The 26,698-nt window shown below is 43.6% G+C and overlaps 1 protein-coding gene across 3 annotated transcripts in view; it reads right to left on the reverse strand.

Moving 5' to 3' along the window:
• The window catches only part of Cald1 (caldesmon 1), a 176,796-nt gene extending 155,286 nt beyond the window's left edge, over nucleotides 1-21,510 (reverse strand). For 2 of the 3 annotated variants that reach the window (XR_005869763.1, XM_040728736.1), the window contains exon 1: nucleotides 21,371-21,510. The gene's annotated coding sequence lies outside the window, so the exon portion shown is untranslated. The remainder of the gene's footprint in view (nucleotides 1-21,370) is intronic. The other variant, XM_040728735.1, reaches the window with a different exon arrangement.
• Between the last annotated feature and the right edge of the window lie 5,188 nt (nucleotides 21,511-26,698).

Consider the following 26,698-nt stretch of genomic DNA (forward strand, 5'->3'; position numbering starts at 1 on the left):
CCTATACCTTGGGTCCAATTACTACTGAACCGTGCATGTAGGCGTGCTGATCACTCCAGGAGTGTCTCTCTATGAACCTTTGAGACACCACTCATTTCATTCTTTCCCCTCAAGGCCAGAGTAACAGAAGACCCTTACTGCCAGCTTTTACATCTCCTGTTCCAAACTCACAAAATGTCTCTATTCACTGCCCTAAACCTGCAGTCACCCTGGAATCCAAGACACAGCATTTCTCAGGCAGACCACCCAGGATGAGATCACTCCCAAGCAGATGCATGGCAACTGGATTGTCCCCTCAAGCTATAAGGACTTCTTCAAACCATCTCACAGAACCAGAACTGAGATAATGATCAAGCAGACCACACCTTGACCAAGACTATCTATTATAGAGCGAGCATACCTCTTGCCCTCTGGCCAAGTTCCTCCTTAAGTTCACATCAATACCAGGAGAAAGTGCTGAGACATCCCTCTCATCTCTATTGTGTAAAAGAAAACCCTTTCTCTTTTTGCCACCAATCCACTGCTTTCTTTGGGATCCAGGGGCTACACTTGCCATGTTGGGACCCCTCACGACTGGCCTAGAATTCCATTATATTAGGACAATTAAGTTCTTAGAAGTGTTCTCTTCACTGAACACTTATTCCGGAATCTTCTGGGTGATCTTCTCCATCAAAGCAGAGTTTAAAGAAGGAGGGAGAGTGGGGACCAGGAAATGGAGGGTTCAAATTTCCACCCACATACAAAGGAAATTCCTCTCACTCTCAGAAAGGAAATTCCTGAGATGATTGAGAAGTGAAGACTTAGAATGGCGAGCTGTGCAATGAACCCAGAAGATTTCAAGAAGTTCTCAGAAAGGATATCTTTAGACAGATATTGACAAACTTCTCTATGTGTTTATCTGTAGTATAATAATAATAACAACAATAATAATAAATACCCATCAGGTACTCTTAGGAAATTTTACTAGTAGCAAAAACTAATCTAGTAAGAGAATTGCAGTGATTATATAAGAAATCATGGAGAAAGTAAGAGGCAGTAATAAAGGAAACTAATGCAATCAGATGTGGTCATCTAGGAGCAATATTCGAATGCTAGAATGATGTTTGGAGGATAAGGAAAGTGTGTTGAAGGGAGAGATTTAGGAAAGTGCTAAATTCCTATCTTGCATACAAAGGTAGTGTGAGTAATGTCTCACAAGGATACAGGCCACCAAGACAAGGTGATTTCCTTCCTCATGAGAAGAGACAACAGGCAGAGGAACAGCAGAAGTCAGAGCATACCTACACAGAAGGTAGCGTTTTCACTTTCAACAGAAGAGCCTACGCAATTCAGAAAGAATGCAGCCAATTGTCCTGGAACAGTTGGGTGAATTAATGGAAAAATTTGCTTCAATGGCTACCTGGTACCATGTACAAATATTAATCCTCTCCAGGATATAGACCTAAACATAAACATCAAAATAATGAAACTTCTTGAGGCAAGGATGGGATGTTATCGCAAGGCCCAGCCTAGCCAAGAACTACTTAGTATGATCATGTCTCTAAATAAACATTTCAAGAAAAATAGGAATGGACTGTTTATACCTCCAAAGAGTTAAGGGGAGTAAATAAAAATAAGGAAAGGAGAAAACAGGGGATCAAACAATATCCATGAAAAAGAAAAACTAAAATATTAGAAATGAAACTAAATTACTTTGCATCCAAATGTTTGAAAGTATTAGAAAAAATACTCTGATACCAACTCATTCTCAGAAATTAATGAAGAGAAAAACTTAAAGTTAACAGGAATAGATTTGCCTAATAGTTAAACCTAATTGAAATGGTTTCAACAAATTACAAATCCTCAGGTAAAAGTACTCTTTTTTTTGTTTATTGTAAAAATCTAGTATTAAAAATAGCAAGCTTTAAAAAGCCCAACACATTTGTATTAACTGTTTTGCTGATATACTATTTATTAACCAGCAGCATCTTTACTCTGTCCAGAATTTCAACTTTGAAATTCTGCTATTTACCAAATGAATCATTTTTTTTCTTTTCCTAGCCCCAATTGTGCACCCTCTGTGAAACTTTTCTTTATTAATGTGACCTTGCTCTTGTGTTGTTTTCTGCTGTTGTTGGTTTTGATATGATTATTATCCCTAGTCCTCAATCCTGACCCTTTTCTATCAGATATCAAGAGACTTCAAAGTAGTCCTTGTTTTTTTTTTCCTTAATGAAGAAAGGTACATTAATGTGGCGTCTATCAAATTACCAGCTTGTTCCCTCTGTACCCAAGCTTGAACAACCTTGCCTGTCATGGCTGTGGTATTCTTTACTAAGTTTCTTTTGTAGATACTGAATGGTACATATTTTCACATTAGACCCCAGGTGAATCAAGGTCTCTTTATAGGCCAGAAGGCCAGCCTGAATGGCACATGTTTGCTTTACCAACCTCTGTAAAGTCCAGTGGTAATTTATATTGATTACACAAGAAGAAACTCCATCCCTGGTACAACACGTTCTTTCAGCTGCAGAACCACACCTGTAGAAATGCTAGCGCACATCTGGTTCCATAAATCTGTCCTTTCTGATTCTTTGGGGAGATTTTTTTAAATGTAAACTATATAGCTACATGTGGAACAGAAAAGACCAAAACAGATGTGCCAAACCCAGTAACCACTTCCACCCGAGCCCTGAGCTCTTATTTTCTTCCCTGACTTTGATGGCTTCAGCTTCCTATTTGAGGGTTGACACAATGCCCACTCTTAGGAAAGGGGTCTCTTACCAGCTTTACTAATGATGAGCTAGTCATGCAGTATCCTGATATGGTTACCATGAGAGTTTAAGAAACTTCTCTTAGTTAAGAATATTGTGTGACTTACTGATAAATAGACATTTCCTCATCATAGTGTAGGTCCATCTTTATTCAGGTGTGTATACACGTTAGCTTGCATCTCTACACAGTATCATATCAGGTATAACAAGTGAAGTAACTGCTTCCCTGAAGACAGGTCATTTGTATCCAGTCTCTGAACTACACTTTTTCTTCTCCCAGAAGAGATCTGTTAGTGAAAGCCAACAGTGTAGAGGCAACCTTGATGGAAAGTACTGCTGTGAGATTATGAGGAAGGCTAGAAATCCGGAACAACTGTCCAGACAAGAGAGAGTGCATCTAGTCTAAGCCTTCCACTAAAAGGGCTGATAACATAGAAAGGTGACTCATCTACCTGATGCCATCAGCTTGCTCAAAGGTGTAAATAAAACTCAAAGGATTGTTTCTGTTGTTAATTCACTGTCCAGAAATGATTTGGAAGATCAGCATATGGATGACTAGCATTGAAATAATTTCTAGAAAGCGGGCCCTTCTAGAGCTTATTTGTTAGTAATGGGTAATTTTTCATGAAGTCTTGATTTCAAGATGTGAGGGAACGTCTGCCCCGCATCCTGCACTGCCAACCCCGCCTCTTCCTCTTTCCGACACCACCTCGTCCTCTCTCCCTTTCTTCTGTGAGTGTGGAACATTTCACTGGGAACCATGGTACGACACGATGCAGACTTTAAGGGTAAAGTTGAAGCAGCTCAGCACACCTTTTCATGCTAATGGTCTGGTTTCCAAATGTGGACTGGTGAGGTCTTGGGGAAGATGTCGGGTCTGTGTGTGGTGCTGGGATGGCTAGCCTCAGTTACAGAAAGAGTATCAGAGCAGGCCGAGGAATCCGCTGGTGGGTTCAAGGTAACCAAAGACCAGAGGAAACCTGGGGCATTTCAGGTGGAAATTCCTCCAGAAAATGGCTTGTTCAGCAAACATCTGTGAAGGCACAGTTGTAAAGAGTTCACTAGACCCAAGATCAATGATAAATGTGTGCTTCATTGGGGAACAACTTACACAGATAATAGTAAAGAACCACCACAGCCCCTCTCTGCCCTTCTGATCAGATCCACGACCCGAGAGAGAGGGGGGGTGGACTGCCCCATGCTTCCCTCTGTCTGGTTTTTTCCCACCTGAAGCCACACCTCTTTGGGTATGGCCACTCACACAAATACACTGGCAAGGGTAGACGCCCCTACACATGTTCAAGAAATGGGTGGTCTTATATGATTTTCCCTTGTGAGTAGAGTTCCAGCAATAGAGCCACAGTGCACATGTTAAAAATTTCCCATAAAAAGACATTGATCCAAAGGGGTTGAAAACCAAAAGATACTCAATAAAAACTAAGAAGATGCATATACAGCATGGAGTCTCATTAATAATACTGTAATAATATCATTTCATTATTTGCTATAAATATAGCATACTAAAGTTAACAATTGTTGGGGGGAAGTCCTGTGCATTTGTCAATAAAGCACTGCTGGCCAATAGGAATCTAGATAGGCGGGACGAGGAGTCCAGGAGAACTCTAGGAAGGAGAAAGACAGAAAGTCAAGATGTAACGCCATGGGGTAGGAAGCCTGGAATTATTCTCCAGTAAGAGAAATACTTAGATTAACAATTATGGGGTAATTACTTAAGTCAGAGCTAGCCAGTAAGAAACAAGTAAGGCCAGCAGCTTCATAATTAATATAGCCTCCTGTGTGTTTATTTGGGACTGATGCGGCTCTAGAATGAGGCTGGTGGGAAGGCTTCTCTCTCAAGGAAAAAGCTTCCCTTTACAAACAATGGATGTATTTTGGTGCAGGGCGTGAAGATACTGTAATATTCTTTCAACTGCAAACCTAAAAGTATTTCAAAATAAAATTTTATTTAAGGAATCATAAAAAGGACCCACCCATGACTGCTTATGTACGCTTAACTTCAAGCATGGTTGCTGGCTACCAACATGTTTGTAGTCTCTTCTTTTAGAGTATTTTAAAATTTGAATGTATTCAGCTATCAGATATTGACATTACAGTGATTGCCAAGCACAAGAATATTCTCACATGTGATCTCACGTTTCAGAACTTCAAATGCAGACACATCAACAAATCCAAGTGCAAGAAGACTCTGAAGATCTTACAATTAATTACGTACACTAGATTCATGCAAAGCTTAAAAAGAAGATACACACTGAGTTTTATGCTAGGGAGAAAGCCTGAATCAGATGGTAACCTATCTTAACCATGCCTTCACAGTACTGAAGGTTTCAGAGTATCTTCAAAGATGATTGTCAATATCGATTCTTCTTTTTACACTGAATGTGTTTGTGGTGTCCATGTGCCTTTCCCCTTGTGTGTGTACACACGGGTGTTCTGGTGTCCATGCACATCTGTTGACATCTGGTGTCTTCCTTGGCCATTCTTCACTGAACTGGAAGCCTTCTAATTCCCACTAGTCTGACTAGCTGTTTGTCCTGGGAGATCCCAGTCTCTCCATCCTGAGCACTGGAATTCCTGGCAGAAGGCACAAGGCACAGCTGTCTTGCATGTATGTAGGTACCAGGGATCCAAACTATGATCTCCATGCTCTCATGGCAAGGAGGCACCTGCTGTTCACTGAACTGTCTAGTGTTATATATACATTGAACTATGTGTTTTGAATCAGCATATGGTAGGCTGGAAACTCGTGCAAATCATGTGCCAACCAAAAAGCATTAAGTGCATTGAGGAAATAATCTAAGATAGTATCAGCAGTGACAGTGCAGGCTTCTATGTTTTCTTATGCTCTATGCTAAGCATGCGTTGCATCTTTTACAAATCTTGGAGCCTGAGGTTGTGGCACCCCAGACAAAGGCATCTGCTGATGCTGTCATGTGGAGGATGACAGCTGGAAACCTCAGATCCAAACTTGCAGTCTAAACTCAATATTTGGGTTATTTTCTCCCCTCAACCATCTAACAAGAGTCTTCAGATTTCAAAGGGAAAAGGGAAGAAAACCATGTCTGGGTTTGGATACCCTACTGCTTGAAACCTTTTTCTTTTTCTTTTTTTGAGACAGGGTTTCTCTGTATTGTTTTGGAGGCTGTCTTGGAACTCACTCTGTAGACCAGGCTGGCCTCGAACTCACAGAGATCAGCCTACCTCTCCCTTCCAAGTGCTGGGATTAAAGGCGTGTGCCACCAATGCCCGGCTTGAAGACCTTTTCTATGAATGTTTTTTGCTCCCTACCTGGGCATCACAGGGAAGAGTTAGACTAAGAGCAATTCCCAGTTGGGCAGGCACAGAGAAGCCATCAAGTCACCCATGTCACCAGCTGTGGTGAGGAGGAAGGGCCCACAGTCCTTACCCAATAGGCTACCACCTGGAACCTGAGTCCCTACAAAATGTAAGCCCAGGTATCAAAAGCTTGACCCTGACAGGGGACACCTTGAAAAGGAATTATCAGGGTGTAACCCACTCTGAGTGCAAGGAATAACTGATGTATTTTTAGAGGCACACATAAAAGTCAAAATGTGGGTATGAAAGTTTAATGAAATGGAAAAATAATACTAATAATAATAATAATAATAATAATAATAATAAAAACAACCGTCAAACTCCTGCACTCCTCACTTCTTGTTCATACAAACACAGATGGGCCAGCAGCTCCAGGCCAGCTGATCCTAACTATGTCATCAAACCTCACCATCTCCACAACTGCATACCATACCTACCCTGAAGAAGCGTGGGGAAGAGCTTTTCATCATCGAGCTCTGTGAAAGGAAATATGTAAACAGGAAAATCACCGCCATCACGACTAAAGCAGAAGCCCCCCAACGTATAAATCCCGATGGGAGAAGAAATAGAAACCAGAAGGGGGGATACCGAGGAGGAGCAGGAAGGAGTGGGGGAGGAGAGACAATTTTAGTAGAACCTATCTCCTTCCTAAATTCCCTCATTCATTAATATTAAGGATGCTTGAAAAACAGAAGAGGAGGAAGAGGAGGAGGGAAGTTACCAAGTCAGTACATAGCAGATGGGAAGGGCACACTGTGGCTGACTTAGATCTGGAGCAGTGAGAACATCAGACAGTGACAGACCAGCTTTGAGTGATCCTCAAAGGAGTCATGCTGTCTTTGGTTTCTCCGCTTGGAGCTACAAGGGAGTTCAGACTGTCCCTGGGCAACCCGAAGTCTAACATCTATCTAGACAGCTGAAATGATTTCTCAGAACAAAACAAAAATTGCACATGGCTAGGTCACAAAAACAACCACATTTGAGGGGTGAGGAAGATGGTTCAGTGAGTGAGCTGCTCTGTGTAAGCATGGGGAAGGAATTTGGATCCCTGGCCCCTGTGTAATGAGTCAGGCATGGCACGGCACACAGGTGATATCAACCCTGGGGAGGCAGAGATAAGCGGAATGCTAGAGCTCCCCACTCAGCCAGCTTAGCTGAACCATGGAGCTCCATCTTCAGTGAGAGACCCTGTCTAAAACAAAAGGTAGACAGCAATTGAGGAAGATACCAGGTGTTGACCTCTGGCCTATACACACACACACACACACACACACACACACACACACACACACACACACGCACGCACGCACGCACACACTTAGAAACTTAAGTGAATGTTTATTCTATGTTTTTGCCTCAAAGTTTATTTCTACCTATGTTAAACCTACAGCAGTCATTGCTGGGCCCTTGGCACACAATTGAAAAAGAATGAGCAATGCAGACCAGTAAGTCATAATGGAAGCAATACAGTTAGCTTTGACCATAATTTATTTTTGATTTTTTTAGGCCATATAGTTCTCTCATTTTCAACTCTAGTGCACACAGATGTACACGCACCGGAAAGTATGTCCTGTGAGAGCCAAGAATAACTGCACGTGACAGTTATAGGCACTTTTGTGGCGTAGGAACCATTCCAGAGGTCCAGAGGTGGTGAGATGGTGGAGAGACCAATTGGGGTTCATCTGAGACACCCAACAACTTGTAACATTGGTGCTCCACTCTGAAGCAGCATACGTAGCATGCCTCTGATTTAAAAAAGAGAAAGCCGAGACAAAATTACATTAAACAAACAAAAGCAAAAGGCTGTCCCACAAAGTGGGGGCGTGGGAGCCAGCGAGGGGTGCAGAGAGGGAAAGGAGGAAGCCAGGAGTTCAACGCACAGTTTCTCCGGACGGAAATTGGAAGGCATGAGTGACTTTTTAATGAAAGGTGCAGAAAGAATGAGTGGTGGATAGGAGAGGAGCGAGATTGACTGAGGAGAGAAGCTAACCCATGAAGAAGACGGACAGACGGAGGAGAGAGACTAACCCATGAGGAAGATGGACAGACGGAGGAGAGAAACTAACCCATGAGGAAGACGGACAGACGGAGGAGAGAGACTATCCCATGAAGAAGACAGACAGACGGAGGAGAGAGACTAACCCATGAGGAAGACGGACAGACGGAGGAGAGAGACTAACCATGAAGAAGATGGACAGCCCACCCAGTGTGCCATGGGCACTCCCAGCCTATGGCTGCTGTTCTAGGGAAGCTATTAATAGCTCCTCTTGTCCCTTCCCAAGAGTCCCTCAGTTTGGACACTAATTGGCACAGTCACCTCCCGGATAGCTCTGGTCCGAGCCAGAGGACTGATGAGCAGGACTGAAAGCGGGACACACCGATAAGGAAGGGAAAGAGAGGCAGAGTCCCTGCAGGAAACACACCAGAAACGGAGACAGGGCACGAGCTAAGAGCTCTGGCAGAACAAATGCAGATAAAGTCTGGAGGGCCAGCGAGAGCGGAGCGTGCGAGCATTGACGCTTGAAGCCTAAACAGAGAGAGACCGAAGAAACAAAGACCAGTGATTCATAGCACAAATACGTATAGGCTCCTAATATTTCCCCCTGTATTGACAGGGTTTCCGGCTGAGATCAACCTTTGTAAAACTGACTGAAAATGGCCACCGGCTCCCCTCGTCGCCCTTGTGGACGCCCACACAGCCCTGTCCCCTAGGCTGCTCCCGGGTAGCTCACCTCTCTCCCAGACCATGCCTTGGCTAGGCCTTCCCACCGGCCCCTCCCCCACTCCCGATGGCCGCATACCAGACTGTCTGCATTGTGGTTTCCCAGCCTTCCACAGATAGGCCACAGCAAGCGAAGTTGTGCCTCAGTGCGTCATTTCTGAGACCTCTTTTGACTTTTCACTAGATCAGAGTTTCATATTGTGAAAGGCTCAAAGTAAATATCGTGGACAAGTTCAAAAGGTCATGCGGCTTCTAGCAGAAGCTGTACCCCAGACCTAGAGAGGAGACAGAATCCAGTCAGCCAAGCGGCTTCTGGAACTGGAGTTTCAGAAAATATGTCACGTGGGTTTCTACCCTGATTTTGAATTGGGGGAGTATTCTGGGTTGAACTCATCTGTTGGAGCCCTAACCCCTATCTCAAAATAGGGCCTTGCGGGTCTTTACAGAGACTACTAGGGTTACAAGGAGGCTAGGAGCATGGGGCTAGCAATACAGGGAAGTAGCTTTCGAAGAAAGGGTTGGCAACACAGGCCCATCCAGAGACAGTTCCACAGGGCACAACCAGCCAACTGTGAGGAAACAGCACAGCCTTCCTCACAGCTCTGGAAGGAAGCAGCCCTGAGGACGCCCTGGCCTTGACCTCCTAACCTCCCAACTGTGACAAAATTGGCTGTTTGCAGTGCTCCATTAAGCTACGTATTGGAGATGAATGTCCAGGTGCAACATGGTCAAAGATGCATGATAGGAGTTGAATGGACTGTTTAATGCCCCCCCAACTTTCCCTGAAGAGCCCATGTGTCATCTTAGAATTATCTGGAAGACTGAGCGTTCCTTGCAGCAAGATTAGACTGGTTAATCTTGAAGAGATACTTTTAAGTGTTCGTGCCTCAGTGTCTCCAATGAGATTGGTTACTAGGCTTGCAGTCTTAGGTACTGACTGTGATTGGTCACGAAGCTGGAGAGTGGCTCGCACAAGCACACCGAGTCGGGAAAATCTGGTTTAAGTATAGAGTGACTGACTCGCACACTTCTGAGAGCAGCTGGCAAGGCAAGGGAACTCCAGCTCCTTCATCTGGGCGGAGGCAGAGCCCTCAACCATCCAGCCAGTTCTCAGTCAGCTTTGTTCTTTGAATGTCTAAACTTGATGCAATGGAACACCAAAACAGCCGAAGTGTTTGTCCAAGCCATTTAACCCTTCAGTACCTAATTCCGTCACGCCTCCCCTTGGTCAGGCGTAGAAGCCACTTGCTGACATCTTTGGGCTACCAAGAAAAGAAAACGCAAACTCATTTCTGCTGCCCTCTTTTTGTTTCTTCCTAGCTGCTACACGCCAAAATTCTTATCCTGCCTGCCTCTAACCAGAGCCACTGACTTGAGTCAGTAGTGTACGGAATGGTGTTTAGCTCTGCTTCCTTATATGGCAGGGAGTGACAGTGTGCTTGTCCGTCTCGCTGAACTGCAGTATGGCTCAACGACAAGTTCTAATGATTGGTTATGGAAACCTTGTGCCCTGGCTTCCATCACTTTCCCTAGGGAAGACACAGAACAGACAGCCATAGGATTGGAGTCGGGGAGTGGCATTGACTCCCGCTCTGCTGTTTGCCATTTATGTCACTTTGGGCCAGCTATTTGATTTACTTTGCTGTTCTTGGATGGCAGCTCTCTGTTGAAAAAGTGCTGACACATATCGAGCATCCCAGTAGGGTAGCTGACTGAAACAGTTCGTCTCTGCAACCATCCTGGACCCATAAGGGCCCAAGATAACCAGCAGCTCAACCCTAGCCCTCCCTCCAGCTTGCTTCAACTCAGAAGTTTTCCAGGGTCTCTCTGTCACCCACCCTAGGCCACTTCCTCTTCCTCTTCCCTCCCCTTGCCCCCCTCCCTACCCTTCCACTCTTTTCCATTTCCCATTCCAGGTCTAAGACACTGAAAAACCTATCTGTCTGTCTGTCTATGCATATCTATATATCCTAGCCCTAGGGAATAATAAAATTCTTTAGACATGCTATGTGAAGAATTCTTAAACTATACAAGGTAGCTTTCAGGCCCATTAATAAGGGTAAAAGGTAGTGGAGGCTGTCTTCTTCAGAGCCGGGAGAACTATGCTTCAGAGACAGCCCTAGTTAGACCATGCTCTTGACCACCGGAATCGAGGTGTCCTAGAACTTGTATCTACTTGTCTTTGTCCTTCCTGGAAAGTGCCGACATTAAAGGAATCAACTCTGTTTCTTCCATTTACATGCTGGCCAAGGAGGAAGCAAGACAGGAAAGTTCGTGATGAAGGGTGGGGGTGTAAAGGGAGTCGCATGCCTCTAGGGAGCCTCCATAGGCAGTCATAGTAGACAACTTACGTACAACGTGTAGTTCAGTACTAGCATGTTCAAAGCAGTTTGGAGTTATTGCTTCTAAGCATTGGAATGAAGGGATGATTATCTTGATTTGTAAGCAAGTGAAGGAATAGGCTAGAAGTGGTGAGCTTGGGATTCAAACTCAAGTCTGTCTGACTCCAAAGTTTGTTCTCAAATAGGTCACACCTCAAGAATCACCTGCAAAACTAGAGTCCTGTCTCCTGGATTTATTTAAGCTAGATGACAGAGCGCAACCACTAAACCTATGGGCTATGGAGACAGATTATCCGAGTTGGAATCCTGTTTCTTCCACATAGTGGTGACCTTAGATGGTACGTCACCCAATCAACACTGGGTCTCTTCCTTTGTAAAATTATTTGGTAAGAACATTCTTTATTTTTACCTAATAAATAAATATACTCTTCATTTTTAACCAGCAGATAATCTCTGTAGACTGGTTGGCATGGCTACACACTATTCTCAGCACCGAACGAACAACCGGCTCTCTCCTATGCAAAGGCTAATTTTAACACTCCATACCCTGGGGTCAATGTGTGCCAGGAAATGTTTAATTATAAGCTCTGTGTGTGTGTGTGTGTGTGTGTGTGTGTGTGTGTGTGTGTGTGTGTATGAGAGAGAGAGAGAGGCAGAGAGAGAGAGAAAGAGAGAGAGAGAGAGTTTGTATGTGCCAGTTTCTTTGCTGTGTGCTTCATCGTGGTCAATCTCGTGGCATCACGGAACAGGCAACAGGGAAGAGAAGCTTCATAGCATAACTTCATATGCATTTTCTCTATAGACTCAGGAGATGCAATTGATTTCATAGCATAACTTCGTACGCATTTTCTCTATAGACTCAGGAGATGCAATTGATTTCAAGAGGACAGAAAGTCAAATGGAATGAAATGATTAGGAAGGGGTGAGTTTTGAGTGTTTGTTACTTTTATCTTAATATTATATACCGAATGATGAGTTTTTTTTTGTTGGCCAGTTTTAGAATACTGGTTATGTTTTCCAACCAGCTCTCAAAATTCTTGGAAGTTTAACTTTCAGATTTGGGAGGCTACCCTGCATCTAGGGTACATGAAAAGAGAGGATGGTGGTACACAGCTATGGGAGCCAATTTTTTTTTAGCTTCTCTTCTGCAAGTTCTGCCCCAGGCATACTCTGAAAGTTCCTGCTCTTGTAAAGCAAATAGCATTTGGGCAAAAGTAGGACCAGTTTTTCAATTACTTATTTATGTATTCGTGTGGGAAAGGGGCACTTGCCATGGCCCTCGTGTGGAGTTCGGAGGATGACCTGCTGGAGTTGGTTTGTCCCACCTTGTGGGTTCTGGGAATTGAACTCAGGCTGTCAGGTTTGGAGGTAAGCACCTTTCCATGCAGTACCATCTCTGGGCTAGTCCTGACACTCTTATTGGGCCAGACCAATAGCATGAGACATTAAGCTGTAAAATCTTCAGTGAATGCTGAATGTGTATCCATGCTCTGAATATGGTAATTCTTCTGGGCCATCCAATACTCCAAGCTGCTGAGTACCAGAAACCCCTTGGGAAGAACTTTCTGCCCTGCAATAGCAAACTTGTCCCTTGTTGCCCAATTGCTTCTGCAAGGGCCTCCTAGAAGAGCATCTAAACCAGGGGTTGTGCCGGTCCTGGCTTTAGGGGGCCTGGAGATAGGGGGTGCAGAATGAGTTTCCACCAAAGGGAAAGGAAGGCATGGAGAGACATGGAGAGAGGGGGAGGGAGCTAAAGTAACTGATCTTCAAAGTTGCTCAAAGACATGAATACTTATGAAGACAAAATTTCTTGGGATCATCTCTCCCCCAAAGCCTGAATTCCATGTAGTAACAGTGGCTGGAAAATGACGTGGAAACACCCACCATGAGAAATTTCATTCTTGCCACATTTCCAGTGCTTTACAGAGGGAAACACTGGAAATCTCATCAGCAGCCTCAACCTTTATGGGATTGATAGCTTTGTGCTTAGACAAAAAAAAAAAAAAAAAAAAAAAAGGACATGGGAAGGCAGGAGCTTCAGATAAATACTTCAGCATTTCTAAAGAGACTTGGCAAAGTGGATTATTTGGGATATACAGCTGTAACTTTTAGGGGGGAAATCATCTAAACAAAAATAGGTTTCTGAAGAAAATGAACTCCATCATGTGCCATAAATTACTGTAAACACCAGTGACCAGAATCATTTCTGAGGCAGGATGTTTCATCAGAGCCTGGAAGGAGCTTTTACAGACTGCAGATGCCTGGACCCCACTCCAGCAAGACCTACTGAATTGGAACCTCCAGGGCTGTGTCCCAGAGATGCATTTTCAAAAGGCTCTGAAGTTGACTGTGGTTGTGCTGCTGCCTAAGAACCACAGACACAGATAGATGGACCGAATCTGTGACTTTTATCTGGAATGGCCCAGAACTTCAAAGTTGTGTGTTCCAAAATTATCGCTGCCATTAACAAAGGACATGGCCTTGGTCAACTCACTTGGGTTGTTCCTGCATTCAACAAATATTTATTGGGACTCTTCTATATGTCAGTCAAGTGAACATCTACTAATAAACTGCTATTACCTGCTCTGTGCATTTTTCTGCTAACCAAACAGGTAAACATTACTCAAAGGTACCTACCCATACATACATAATTTTACTAGGTGTGTATCACTAGACTTTGGTCTCTCATCTAGAAAATGAAAAGTGAATTACTGATATTTGTTTTTCTTTTTGTGCTAGGTATCAAACTCAAGGCCTTCTGCGTTCCAAGCAAGAGACCTACTACAGAACTGCACCCACAAGCCCCATTCCTTTATGTTTGGGAACATTTTTTTCTTCTTAAGACCCCTGAATGTGTGTATTTGTGTGTGTGTATATATTAGAAAAAAATCTTATTTTACATATAAATCCCAGTTCCCTCTCCCTCCCATCCTCCCATATCCCCCACTGACCTCCCATCCTACCCCCCATCCACTCCCCAGGGACAGTGAGGCCTTCCATGGGGGATTATCAAAGTCTGCCACATCATTTGGGACAGGGCCTATTCCCTCCCCCATGTATCTAGGCTGAGAGAGTAGCCCCCCATGGGGAATGGGCTCCCAAAGGAATAAATACTGGTTCCACTGCCAGAGGCCCCATGGACTGCCCAGGTCTTCCAACTGACACTCAGGTTCACAGGGCCTGCTTCAGTCCTTTGCTGGTTCCCTAACTGTCAGACTGGAGTCCATGAGCTCCCACTTGCTCAGGTCAGCTATTTCTGTGGGTTTCCCCCAACATGGTCTTGACCCCCTTGCTCATCACTCCTCCCTCTCTACAACTGGATTCCAGGAGTTTGACTCAGTGCTTAGCTGTAAGACTCCCTAAATTTCTTGATGATCTTTCCTAAGCACAATAGTAGTTCACGTCACATGTCCAGTGTTTGGGAAAATACAAAAGCAAGAAGTGACTATGGATTCAATTATTTCTTAATAATTTAGCATCTCATAATCATAATGCAACTATAATTAGAAAAATGCATTGGAGAGAGATACATTATTTATACTCAGTTTGTCAAAATCACTTCCAGTGTATATAAATGTGTATATCTCTTTGCAATAACTTGTGACCTTCCAGGGACTGGGCCCAGGATTGGGAACCTATAGATTTTATTGATGATCTGCCAAGCATGGCTCTGCAGCAGCCAAGACCATCTCTGTAATCTTTATCAGCAGTAGTATTTTTCACCTCTGAGGACTTGGACACAGCATAAGAAATCGTCTTAACAGTTGGGTAGACAAAGTATGCACTCCTTGGGTTAAATAATATCCCAAAGTACTGACAGCTTAAAAATCGCACGAATATATACTCTCTTGAGGCAGGTGCTTTCCCCTGCCCTGTACAAAGAACCTCCAAACACTAGAACGTACACTCATATGCACATCCATTTCCTTGTGCATACCCACCTCCAGATTTCCTAGCTGGTCCCTGTCTGTTTGGTTCACCCGATGCTCATTCCTAACTGTATACTTGTTAATGCTTACTTGAAGAGGGGCCCAGGATACAGCAGGTGCTCCCAGCATGGTCGGAACTGGGAGAACATAGAGCATCTGTTCCCCTGCTTGATAGACGTCATCAGAGTGTTTAGTGAATGAGAGACAGAGGGGTAAATATCACCGAGACCACATAATTCCATTGATTAAGAAGGACCTCTACATGTGGGTGACAGATGGGTAGCTTGGTCTGTTGTTTGTGGAGATCCTAGCAGTGGGATCAGAACCTGTCCCTGGCACTTGAGCTGGGTTTTAGGAACTTATTCCCCATGCTGGGTTACCTGGCCCAGACTTGATGCAGGGGGAGGAGCTTGGTCTTGCCCCAACTTGGTATGTCATGCTTTGTTGACTCCCATGGAAGACCTGTCCCTTTCTGAACTGAGCTGGAGGAGGGGTGAGGTGGGGCAGAGCGGTAGATGGAAGGTTGGGGGAGGGGAATGGGAGGAGAGGAAGGAGAGGAAACTGTGGTCGGTATGTAAAATGAATGAAAAAATTAGTTAAAAAACAAATAAATAAAAAGAATACACTAGCTTAATGCATTTGGTTTGCTAAAGAACTGTGGCTTGCACTGAGATAAATGACGTTCTGCGTAGTATATGTGCAGGTATATGGGGAGGGGGTGAGGCTCTGTGCTCGCACACCCCTGTGAAGAGCATGCCAAGCGTTCTTCTCTCTATTTCTCTGCTTTCTTTCTTTGAGACAAGGTGTCTCCCTGAATCTGTAGCTAGAATGGCCGTCAGCAAGCCCCAGGGATTCTGCCTGTCTCTGCCTTCCACAGTGCTGGGATGCAGGTACCCGGCCAGGTTCAAGTCCTCAGGCTTATACAGCAAGCACCCATATCCACTAAGCCATCTATCCAGACCCCTGATGTTTCTTTATTACACTTGTTCAGGCGTTAATTTACTGACCTTGAAACATTGTCTTCATTTAGGGAAGGATCAGTATCATATCAGAGGTTTATACAAACATACAAAGCTTTTTGCCAATACCAAGTCTCATGGCATTTTTCTCTAGAGTTTTTCTAAAAAGGATGATGTTTTGCGTTTTTAGTTACTAGTGGTGTCAGCTTCAAGTCAACCTGTCCTAAGATTGGTTTGCCATGCCATGTGAAGATGGTCAGTAAGAACTATCTATATGACCCTGGCCCTGAGTGTTTGCCTACCCACAAGCTCACTCACGTGAAAAATTCAAGTGGTAAGTCATTGGGAGCTGTTGGTTATCCCAGCTATTCACCTCCTCACCCAACTTTCTATTCAACTGAAATTAGCCCTCCCAAGCTTTCCTTTACCCAAGGATGATCTCTGTTAGGGGTAGAGTAACCGCTGGCCCACTGGGGAACGCACTGAGATACGCAGAGCCTTTGACCATCTGCTCTGCTAAGGGGCCTGAACCAGTTGAATGTCCTCTCTCAGGCTCTGACACAAGCAATTGCCTGAAGCACATAAGGAATGTTCCAGGTGGTAGAACAGCTGCCTGGAGTGGCTGGGTTTACATAACGCGAACACAGCGTTGAGAATCACAGTTCCCTGCTGGCTTCCTTGGCCCAGCTGGGTCTTAACCCCTTCCCCTGCAGACTGCACCCTGTTTGGTTTCTGGACCCCCCCTTTATTATTCCATCTGTTTTTTTATAACCTCACCTCTCTGCTCAAGCTACTGAAGCTTAATAACAGGAGGACCTACTGGCCCTTGATTCTGAGTCGAGCTGTTTCCCGTACTCCACCATACCTCTCTCAGGGCCCTGCCTTGCTGGCTCAGATCCTGGTTTGGAAAAGTTTGTGTGATGTGTGGCTTTTACTACTTCTTCTATACTCTCCCAGCTGTAAGTCGTAACATAGCTTATTTTGAATTCTCTATCCATTCTGGATGAAGCTCTAGATTCCAGCTCTGAAACAACAGGCTCTTGACCCTGTTGCTGCTTAACTTTGGTCCTGCCAGTCTTTGGCCCATAGGTGAGGTCTATCTAGCTCCCAGGCCAAACGTCTCCAGGGTTGACAAGGAATGTCCCAGTGTGGGCTTAAAAGGCACTAATTATCTACTCCTACTGAAGATGTTCCTCTCCAAGTAAAATGATTTCCTGGTGGTCAAGGGCTTTCATCCGAGTATTCACAATGCAATGCCAGAAGCCTCAGGAAACAAGAAGCAGTCACTGAGCTATTATCATGGCTGTACATGTATAGTGTGTGTGCACATGTGCGTGTGTGCACACGTGTGTAAAACACTCATGAAGATGAGCACTTGCAAAGAACACCCAATTTGCTTAAAATATGTTTAAAATTCCAACTATTTCTCGCAACTCCTTAACAATCCTTTTATTAATTTCTTGGTGCTCTCTTAGGATACACTTGCAAGTAGCTGTTTCTAAATTTCTCTAAGTTTGTTCAATAGGACAAACTTCCTATTGAAAGCCACTTATTCCCTGGATCTGAGTCTCCTTTTCTTTGGAATGGAGGCTATATGAGGCACAATTCTCCCACGTATCTTATATTCACACTCTATTTTTTCACCACCAGATCTTAAATATAGGAAAGATGCTCCTGACCTGGGTGTGGAGGCCCACATCTCTAACCACAGCACTCATTTAGGAAGCTGAGGCAGGAGGTTTATTAGTTCCTAAGCAGACTAGATGAGCTAGCAAGAGACACTGGCTGTGTCCTATCCAGGACTTCCTGCATTTGACACTTGCTCTTACCTGGGTCCCATCCCACAGCGAGCTCCTGTTGACTTCCAAGTCTGGAAATGCAGGAAAGCTCATGTCTGACTAGGAGATGGGGGAGATGGTCAGCTGACCATCTAAGGGGTCAGGGTGAGAGGGTAGCACTGGGTTTTAGTTAAAGCTGGGAATACTAACCAGTGAAGTCAACATAGGTGAAAGACATAGCTCCTAGAGAAACCTGGTCTCAATAAGGGCAGGAACTCCAGACAGGTGCTGCTGGTTACCTCATTCTGCCTACAAGGCCCAGGCATGACAAGCTGGGATTAATTCCATCCTTTTTGGCTGGAGGCGGAGAAGCCACCTCATTTACTAAGGCCTATCTGTTGTCGGCTCTTTGTCATTGGTCTGTCCACCTGGCTCCTTGCATTTCCTGGTTCCTGGATATTGCTGTGCACCACACATAGCCTTCTTTGTTCTGCCTTCTGTTATCCCTCTGCTCCTGGTCTCTGATTCTCAAAGTCAAATGTCAGATCACATTGGAATAGACCAATTTCTTAAGGCTCTAGGATCACGGTTCTCCAAGGTACCATGCAAAAGTTCTCAAATAGAGGAGAAAGGAGGCGAGATCTTCAAGGGAGACGAGATAAGAATGCCACCCAGAGCTGGCATACGAGCCAGAAGATTGACACTTAGCCTCTATGGGCCTCCAGAGAAAGGAGACAAAAATCTCTCATCTCATTTGGACATCTTAACCCCTACAGGATGAAAGAGAGGGAGGCATGCTGGCAGCCATACCAGGTGAGGCCAAAGAGTTGATTTCTTTCCTTAAAGGTGAGGGTTATTGAAGCAAAGGAACCAAAACTAGAAGCAAGCTTTCCGTCTTGGAGCTTGAGTTAAGATGAAGCTAAGAATATCTCTTTAAACTAGCCAGCTCCTCAGAGCCCATGAGTGTCTAGATTGGCTTAACAAATGAAGGACTTTCCGTTAGGAAGCTAATGGTGCTATTTTGGGGCATTCTGAGATTTACCCAGGGAACGCCTTCCTAACGTTTGAAAACCCTTTTGGCAGCAGCATCTTCCAAACCTCCTCCTCCACAGTCCTACCATGCTATTTGTGTTCCCCTTTGTCAGCATTTTCCCCACCCCCACCTCCCAGCCGAGGCCTCAGTCCACCACATTTCCAAGCCATGTGACAGACAACCAGGCAGACGGGGAGCCATCTCATGTCCATCTCTAAGTCGCTACTTGTCTCGTTGAAGAATGACTGACCAGTAGTCATGCTACCGTGAATAACAAATGGACACAACTGTATGTATTTTTAAGAAAAGGCCTATAAAACAGAAAATACCCAAGCTAGATTCTGGAACTTTCTGTGACACACCTCCAAACCAGCATATTCTACTTGCAGAGACTAGGAAAGGACTGAGACCAGTCACAGGAACTAGTAAGAACTGGGAATAGCCCCATTGTCTGGAAATACATTCAGATGTTTCCTTTAAACCCTTGAATCCGAGATGGGAACCTGTATCTTCTCTCTCAGTGCAAATGTCGCATGCTTATGGCAGTCTTTTGATTTGATTGCTTTAAACTGCACAGCCTTGATTTTCAAAGATGGAAACAACCCCACACGTAACCTGTAAACCAGTCAAGTACATTCTTCATATGTTCTAAGATCTATTCTTTTCTGGCATTTTCTTTTACCCAGAACTTGGCCTTTATGCTTTTCATTAAATGATTTTTAATAGAATAAAAGTTTCCAGCCTGTGGTTTCATTGAGCTTTATTTACCTCCCTATTTGGGAAAATGTATTCCAGCTCATTCTCCACAGGCAGGAAATGGCACCAAGAACTGCCTAAAGTTCACCATGGACTACAGCCCCCACTCTGTGTGTAAAGAACACATACAGTGCTATTTTAGAAATGTGTTTTTGTAGTGATTGGGTGTGGGGAGCACATAGAGGGGGGAGAAACTGGCTATAGAGAACCTGCACTTTGGGGGATCCCGGGGGACTCTGGTTTCAAAGTGGAATTTATCCTCAAATCCAAGATTATAGATTTTCCTTCAAACTACATTCCCTACGTGGTTTAGAGAACACTTGAAAACAGAAACTGCTCTTCATGTTTTGATGGACATTAAAAACCCTGTGAAAAGTTTGGAACTTGATGCCTCCTGGAGGAGGACAACAGTCAAATAGAGAGTTGGCCTAGACCCTTCCTCACTCTCACCCAGGGCTGTCCCAGGCCACCCTGTTCCCATATACCACTACTCAAGAAATTACCCCCAATGCTTACAAACACAAGGACAGCTTGGTGAGTCTCAAGCCTGAGCTGTCATAGTCTACCGCATAGCATATAATGGAAGCAGTCACCTGGAGCTTCTAGTCCTTCCTATGAATATTATTTTTTAAATGATCAGGCTTATTCCTCCTTTTGCAGGGCCCCTAGTCTTCACTGAGTTCTAGCCATGCATGCCTGGTTTTGCCTACCAGTAAGGGGCTGCACTGTTTCCGTTTAGAACTCCATCCACACAACCTTATTACCAGAAGGGATCTGGGAATACCAAGCACTTCCTTCTCCTCTACTTTTTTGACCATGTATTGCCACAGCGCTGAAACTCCCCCGCCCTTTGCAACCGGCTCTGTCTAAGAGGAATTACCGACTGATACCAACTTGCACTACTATTTGAGATGCCCAAATACGTCTATCTGGAAATAAAAAAAAAAAAAAACCCTCTTCTTTTCCTGGAACGTCCTCTCCACTTATATCTTTCTTGACCCTCGAGGCATACTATCCAACAGAAATGAAGATTTCTCAAGAAACATTTTGGTAGGAAGTTGACCATGGTTCCTACATACACGCCCACTCATGCATGCATTCTCTTGCCTTCAGTTTTATAGAAAACAGACTTGGTGGGCATCTTCTGCCTGAGCAGTTGAGTGACACTAGCCCTGTTGGCTTTGGATGCTAGTGGGAGAACTCTGATCCTATTTCTTCACATCTCGGAAAAGCCCACTTCTAAAATCCTGGTAGCTGAGTAACAAACGTATTTAGCTAAGAAAAGAAAAATCACTCTTTGTCTTAACAATCTAAAAAAAGTTGTTGCTGTTACTTTTTAAGCAAAACCTGAGACATATTTAAATTTCTACTAGTAGAAGATGGAGAAGAAACTGCCGGAGGGACAGACCACCAGAGCCCACTCACTGACACTGGCCTGAGGATACCAGGTATGCAATCTAGGTCCCTCTTGAAAACATAATCGCATCCTAGGTAAAGTCACCCATGCTCCCTGAACATGTCACTATAAGATCTTTCCTCCTGTCCCATTTCTAGAAACACATAGGCCTTCTGGGAACATCCCCAGGTCAGGGAAGTCCAGGCTGGTTTTGGGAATTTACATGGTGTGTTGTCTGCCTGGAAAGATTTTTGCCTATCCATCAATGTTAGCCTGGAATGTTGCCTGAAACCTGCGGAGCAGCTCCCGCTTCCCTGAAGGCAGAATAAGAAAGACCCTGTGTCCTACCTCTCAGGCAGGCAGCGGCTTCTCCCCGAGCAGGACGTCGCGCGCTGTCGGAAAGGAAGCAGGGGTCCCTTTAAGCAACACCGCAAGAGAGCAAGCAGGCAGGCAGGCCGCCTAAAGCACACTGCTCTATTCAATAAAACTGCAGACCGCCCTTCCTTGGCCCCTCCCAGAAGTCCATGCTAAGTGAACACATACCCCTTATGTTTACAGTCAGCAGGCGGTGGTATGCATTGTCCTGTAGTCTTTCTAATAGGCAGCCAATGACGACACCCCGGCCAAGGTGATGCCGTCTGCCCGTGCAGATGCCTGTCATTCCCTAGGCATGCTCAGGACATCACTCATCAGAAAAACCAAGTCCTAAAAAGCTTGAAACTGTGAGCAGGCTGCCAAAACCAGCCGGCTCCATGCCCTTTTTTGGTTATCCTAAGCAGGGCCTCCTGGAAGTAGACCCATTGTCAGGAACAATCATAAGGAACGTTAATCTTGGCGAAAGAGGCTGTCTTGCAGAACACAAATAGAGCTTTAAAAAGAAAGTACAGTTCATGAAACAAGAAGTGGACAGTTAGTTGTACTTATGGGGGGGTTGAGATGGGGTGGGGGGCAGGAGTGTTTTAGTTGAGGGATCCTTAATAGCATATTTCTTTTCGAAGTAGTTGCCTTACAAAATGAATTTAAATCATTCTGCAAGTTAAAAACCTGAAGCGGATAAGACTCAGGTCTGCTGTCCAGGCTAAGTGCTGGCCAAGAATATGTCTGTGTTATGAAAACAACTGACAAAAAATATAAATAAAATGTATCAATCTTTTTAGTAGATAATGCTGTTCAGAATAAAGGGAGAGTGAGCAGCTTGGCCAGATGGGGTCCTAAGGTTTGCAGAGCTTTATTGGTTTCCCCCATCAACACCCATCTTCCTTTTGGTCTTCAGTCTTGGCAATGAGGAGACTGTACTAGAAACAAATGTGCATGGGAGACCAACACGTGCCTTGGGGCAGGCATAGCCAGGCACAGATGCCTTCCCAGGTGATACAGATGCTCTAGTTCTAGGAAGCCTGTGCTGGGGGAGAGTCAGCATTCGAAGCTGCTGAGCTACAATGCAGGTCACTGGCCCACACATGCATCCAATTGTGGTCTTGTGTTTTTTGGAGTTCATTCAGTCGGTACTTAGTTTTTAAGAAATTGGAATGCTTACTGTTTGTCAGGCCCGGGGCTAAGCACAAAATCCATGTTTCCTTATTGGTATGTGTTTAGACACTGTCTCATCACTGACCAAGAAGCTTTAAATATTTTCCCTGGCTAATTACAAATCCAGAAGCTTAATCAACACACACAGTCTTACTGTAAAGCCCTTCTCCACTCATGAAGACCTGACCGAGACGCTATCTCTACTGAGGAAGCAGCCCTTGCCCTTTGTGCTTCTTTAAGAACACTTGGGAAGCAGCTGGTCCACACCGGTGAGTTTCTTCTTCAACCAGTCGTTCAGAAGTATCTACACGGACTGTCTGTGCTGCTTAGGAAAGTGGCATAGCCCTCTGAAAGCCACAGCAAAGACTACTGGACTTAGGGAGACAAGGACTTCAAGCATTCCCAATCAGAACTCAGAATGTACTTTTCCAGACACGCAAAATAAATAACTGGTTGGTGGGAATCATGCTGTCAATATTGCATTTCAAGTTCACTTTAGCTCAACCAGGCATCAGTGTACATAATCATTTACAAAAATGTTCTTTTGGGGAAATCTTTTCTGATCCCAGGTAAATAATTTGAAAATAAGCTTTTTTTGGAACATAGACAGTTTTGCAGCTAGGGAAATTCTGTATCAGGCTGTGTAGGTTGAAAAGACAGAATAATATGTCTTAGTGTGGTAAAGGTCAAACTTGAAGACAATAGCAGACAGACATCAGACTCTTCAAACATCTCCATTGCATCCATATGTCCTCTGCCCGGAGAGTTTCCTGGGTGTGTGATGTTAAGGCTGGATCTTAGAGAGCTTCATGAAAGAGCTGTTTTCCACTGCTGGCCTGCAGACAACATCCTAAGCAACACACTCCCTACTTATGCCAGGGATACACCTCGGGTGATCAGCATCAGGGCAAACTTTTGTAGTTTATGAATTTTTTTAAGTGCCAGCTTTCCAGAGGAAAGGGAAGTTGTGCTACAAAAGGGGAAAACATTATCAACAGGAAACATGGAAGGGATGCGCATTTTACATGGTTTGTAGAAGATAAGTGGCTGAATATTTTGGGTTTTGCTTTTTGGGAGAAAGAAGTATGCCTCCCTAGATAAGTCCTAGATATTTCATATATGAAGTAGAGCACATGGAGAGCCATAATGTTCATTCTATGCTCTGCCGTAGAGCTCCTGTGGAAGAATTATAGGTTGGAAGAATAATTCAACACATGTCATATAAATATACATAATAGAAAAATCGTTCTTTGTCTCTAAAAAAAGCAGAAATGTTTAAAAGGAATAATAAAGAAAACATGCTTGCATATTGCCCAATCTCTGCCATGGGAATCTCACTTTCATAATATTTACTTTTTCCAAAGGTCATTTGTAAACAGCACTAAAAATACTTGAAAATATATAAATATAGGGTTTATGTAGGAAATTCCTGTGGGATATATTTCCACCTGGATCATCCCAGATAAAGATGAGCCTGTCTATCACAGGATTTAGCCAACCACAATGGATATAAAGAGATCTTAAAAACATTTCCATGACTCCTTAATTTTTTTCCTTTGGTTCCTAGAACTTGCTGTCAGATTGGTCAGTACCTAGCAACTTTATTTTGTTTGTGGCTTCATTTTGAAAAGGAAAAACAGGTCAGTTTTTTTTTTTAATTCAAAACAGGAATCCATGAAAACTAAACATCATTCCAACTTTTGAGAAATCTACTTTATTGAACAGACAGGAGAATTTTTATATTTGGTATTAAAATTAGATCACAAAGTATACACACCCACAAAATGACAGAGCGAGTGAGAGTTTAAACTAACTGCATTTAAGAAATTAAAGTTTAAAAATCAGCAAATTTTATCTAATAGTATAAAAAAAGAATCAGAGCAGAGATGGTCCAAAATCTGAAAATCTATTGATTTAATATACATTTGCAGCTTAAATGTTAAAAAAAGAAAAGATCATCTCATAGGATAAAAGATAGTATTTGGTAAGATGAATACTTATTTGTAGAGAAATTCTTAGAAAACTAAGAAGAAGATCTTTAAAAACACATTGTAAGACTTAGCAAGAATCTATAAAGCACATTGTGTTTCCTAAGGACATGTTAAAAGTGACTCCATTACAGCTACTAAAAAGACAAGACTCACCATTGCCCTTTTATGAAAGAGAAGGACGAGCCATGTTTGTAGGAAAGGAAAGAAAATGTCTCTATTTACTACGATAATATTATCTGTGTAGAAAATGAAAGAGAAGTGTTCAAGTTTGTGTTTTCTTGCCTTGATAAAACATAAACAAGACCAACTTGGAGAAGAGGTTTATTTAGTTTAGAGTTTACAGGCCACCATACAAGGAAACCAGGGCAGGACAAGGCCGGAACCTGGAGACCATGGAGGAATGCTGCTTCCCTGCTTGCTCGGCTACCCCGCTTATACAGCCCTGGTCCACCTGCCTAGGGATGGCACCACCCAGAGTGGGCTGGCACCACCTCCATCAATCAGTAACCAAGAAAGTGTTTACAACATGCCTTCAGGTCAGTGTGGTAGAGGCCATTCTTCTAGTGAGGGTCCCTCTTCTTCCCAGGTATGTCAAATTGACAACCAAGATTAGCCACCACAAAATCTTCAGACTTACTGAAAATGATAAAAAGAACTCAGCAGAAGTCAGTGCACAAGGATCTAGAGCACCGGTAACCAGTTATCTCTAATCTTTAAAATGGGAAAATATGCTGTTTGTAGTTATAACAAAAGTGTATATTATTCTAAATTAATGTAGTTTAATTAACTAATATAGTTAAAAATGTTCCCAAATTTAACTTAAGACTATCAAACACTCAAATAAAGCTGAGAACTTCAGTTCCAGCACTAAGGAGGCAGAGACAGGAGATCTTTGTGAGTTCAAGGCCAGCCTGGTCTACATAGTAAGACCTTGCCTCAAAAAACAAAACAGAAACCAGTAAACAAACAAAACAACAAATGGTAATGCATACCATTTTTACAAATGACAAACTCCAACGCTGTAATGATAAAAAAAAGTAATCTACATTAACTTTTGCCAGTTAAATACCCAGATGATGTTCATAAAACATAATAAAATAGTGAATCTGAAAAGCAGAGATCTCGAAATTGGTAATGTGATTGTCACAGAGCAGTTTGGGTTAAAGTAAGTTCTACCAGCATAAAAACAGACAAACTAATTAACATATGAAAGTAGAAAATCTACAAGCAAGCCCAAGGACATATGCAAAAATAGTAATAGAAGTATTGAAATCAGATGAAAAATGACTTTTTTTACAAATGGTAAAGTCACGATTATGGGAAAACAATAAATTTGGATTCAAAATTCTTACCTGACACTGCAATAAACTGGGTGAACAACAGAACTGAAAATGTTGGTGAAAAATTACAGGTGAACATTTTTAATAGAATATGAAGCATAATAAACAACACACGATGGAAATACTGACAAACTAGAGGACACTATTAGACATGGCAAACTGAATGAGCAACACTTATTATTTTTTTCCTGTTCCTTCTCTCAACTTGACCAAATGATAGCAAAGAGCTAAAGAGCAGAAATAAATCCTGCAAGGCAATGGGCCCTGGAAAGGAACCAGCAGAGGTCCAGATTCCAGCCAAATTTTGGAGTATGGAAAATGGACAGACGGTTGGTAATTGACTTAACAGCTGAGAAACTGAAGTCTGGTCCTGTGGATCGGTAGGCTGACGGAAAAGATGCCAACTCCAGCTTCAGAACCAGGGTTTTGAAGTCCTGGGAATCTCTCAAAGTGTGGAGTGGAGCAGAAAAGGCGTTCCACTCCAAATGTCCATGTAAAACCCAAAGGCCTCCCCTCCCCACCCACAACCAGGTAAACTTCCTGTCAGAAACGGCTAGAAAACAGGAAGTTGATTTTGTTTATTCTCTGAAGAGAAGTGACAGTTCGGGGTGGCAGATAACGCTCTGCACAGCGTGAATAAACATTCAAGTGAAAACTAACTCCCAGGACCCTTGAAGCATCCCCAGGTCCCCTGACCCAGACTCTCCCTGCTGGGTTCGCAGCACACCAGCTAGGCTTGTCCTCTGTAGAGGACAGCAGTCCAGAAGATTGCACTCCAGGGATGCTGGCGTGTCATGGGGGCGAGGTATACCTAA

Source organism: Mesocricetus auratus, unplaced genomic scaffold, assembly GCF_017639785.1.
Source record: "Mesocricetus auratus isolate SY011 unplaced genomic scaffold, BCM_Maur_2.0 Super-Scaffold_100019, whole genome shotgun sequence".
NCBI classification, from domain to species: Eukaryota; Metazoa; Chordata; class Mammalia; order Rodentia; family Cricetidae; genus Mesocricetus; species Mesocricetus auratus.